Here is a 3,077-nt window from a genome sequence, read left to right on the forward strand (position 1 = left end):
AGAGAAAAGAGTTTCGGTAGAAGATGACGCATATGGTCTAGAATGTGATATCCAGCTCACCCACTCGCCTACAAATGATGGAGGCGGTAATGGTGTCGATGGTGATGACTGTGGTGATAGTGGCGGCGGTGACAATGATGGTGGCGGTGGCGACAATGATAATAGTGGTGTTGGTGACAACGAATGTGGTGGTGAGGACGAAGGTAATAATGGTAATGACATTGACTGCAATTGTGTTGGTGGTGGCGATGAAATTTGTTTCATGTTTCTTAACCAAAATGAAATCGGTTTCATTGTTTATAGCCAAGATGGAATTGGTTTTATCAATGAAACATTTCAAGACCTGAATACTATTATTTCAATGAAAGTAGTTTCATGGTTCATAACCAAGACGAAATTAGTTTCATTTTTGAAACATTTGAAAAACTATATAACATGGTTTAATTAATGACATTTGTTTTACGAATTCATCTTTCATGTATTGTTTTGTTTTCATTCGTAAAACAAAGCGTCATTAATGAAACCATGTTATACCAAATAGGGGTGAGCAGCGGAACCGGGTACCCGGCTATGGAACCGGAACCGTCGGTTCCGGAACCGGAACTGATATGAGTGGTTTCGGTTCCGGTTCCTAAAATACGGAACCGATTGAAAATGGTTCCGGTTCCAGTTCTCAATTTTTCGGAACCGTTACCCGCCGGGTACCCGGTATTTTTAAATAAAAAATTATTATTATTTTTTAATACCAAATTTATATTAGGTTTACATCTTGAAAGCACGCCGTCATCTTCATTCTTCATCTAAATTATTCGTATAGAATGATTCGTATTTTTTTTAAATTGTGTGTTCACTTTGATTCATAGTATGTAATCGTTAAACTTTGAAAATTTACCATTATAGTATGTAATCGTTAAACTTTAAACATTTTATATTAGTCTATTATGGTTTGTAATCGTTAAACAATATTTGTAACCATTATTATATATAATTTTAAATTATTGCTTATTTATTTAGTGTTTTTGGCAACGTTTTATTTTTTATTTTTAAATAACAAAATTTTAATATTTTAGGAAGCGGTTCCGGTTCCGGTTCCAGTTCCAAAAATTTAAGAACCGCTCTAACTGGTTCCGTTTCCGGTTCCAATATCTCAAGAACCGCTGGTTCCGGTTCCGGTTCTGGTTCCGGTTGCTGTCAAAAAGGGCGGGTACCCACCTATGCTCACCCCTCATACCAAACACTTACTTTGTCTAGTTTTACCTTGTCCAGTAGTGTCTCATCCTATCCTATTGTCCTGTCTAGTCCAATCATATACGTTAACTACAAACCAAACACCTTATCATTTTTTAAAACCAATGCTCTCTTAATATAAAACAAATGGGCATCTAATTGGCCCAAATATTCCTTGTTTGTTTATTTCACTAATGGGCTTGGTATTTGGGCCCAATTTATTTATTTTTCTTAACTCGTATTTATATCATACCCATTAAGATAACAGATAACAGATAACAGAATTGATAATAGATAAACAATAAAAATATTTTAAGTTATACTAGAAGGGTACTTGTGCAATGTAGCGAGATACATCTTAATTTTAATATTTTATTTTATTTTTATCTCAATCGATGTTATAATATGGTCTTATGTAATTTTGAAAAAACGATTATGTTTTTATTTTTGAATAAAATATAAATTTAAAGATATCATAAAATTTTAACAAAAGTATATCRATATTAGTATCAAATTAACTATTTAAAATTTCTCATATTTTGTGTAATTTTGTAATGCAATTTTTTTATTATAAATTAATTTAAGTTAAATAACGAAGTAATTTATATTTGATTTAATAATATAATTTTCTTATAAATATAATAATTAATTATTTTTTTAGACCTCGATAATTATCCTAATTANTATATATATATATATATATATATATATATATATATATATATATACTAGAAGGGTACTCATGCAATGCAGCGAGATACATCTTTTAATATTTTATTTTATTTTTTTATCTCAATCATGTTATAATGTCTTATGTGATTTTTAAAAAACGATGATGTTTTTATTTTTGAATAAAATATAAAGTTGAAGATATCATAAAATTTTGACAAAAATGTATCGATATTAATATCAAATTAATTATTTAAAATTTCTCATTTTTTATGTAATTTTTTAATTATAATTTAATTTAAGTTAAATAACGAAGTAATTTATATTTAGTTTAGTAATATAATTTTCTTATAAAGATAATAGTTAATTATTTTGTTAGAAATCGATAATTATGCTAATTATATTTTAGATTTTTTTTATTTTAAAATAAGATGTTTATTCTCTATTTGATTATGTTTATCAGCAGTTAGTTACACGAATCCAAACATGTAGCTTTAATAAGTTGTACTAATGCATAATTTACTTGTAATCATGAATTTTAAATAATATGCAACAATATACAGTACTTCATGGATAAAAAATATTTTTTAAGAATTTTTGTCAAATGTTTTATAATATAGTATAGATATAATATTGCTAAAGGCAATGGTTCAAATGAGAACACGAGCGATTTACACAATTGCGATTTGCGAGAACACTTGTAAGCTCATCATTATGTTTTAAGTCAAAAAATTAGAGGGATTGATAGAGCAATAATATATATATATATATAGAGAGAGAGAGAGAGAGAGGAGTCTAATCAAATGAGAACTAATTAGTTTGTGGTAACTGTGAGAACCAATATTAACCACAAATCAATAAATAAATTAGGAAATTTATAATTTTGGCAATTTTGAATTAAAATTTTAATGCAACGATATTTTTGGTATTTTACAACTTTCCTCCCTTCTCTCTTCTCTCTCCGGCCACCGTCCTCCGGTGATACTACAATGGTATCGCAATGCATCATATATGTGCTTGGGTATCACATTGATGTCGTTTGTGTGGTCGATTGAAGATGTAACACTATGGTATCACTATGCATCTTATATATGATTAGGTATCACAATGTATCTTTTGTTTAACAGAGTTAATATTTTTAGGTATCACAGTGGTATCACCGGAGGACGGTGGCCGGAGGC

This window comes from Cynara cardunculus, assembly GCF_001531365.2.
Source record: "Cynara cardunculus var. scolymus isolate 2C chromosome LG 6, CcrdV1, whole genome shotgun sequence".
NCBI classification, from domain to species: Eukaryota; Viridiplantae; Streptophyta; class Magnoliopsida; order Asterales; family Asteraceae; genus Cynara; species Cynara cardunculus.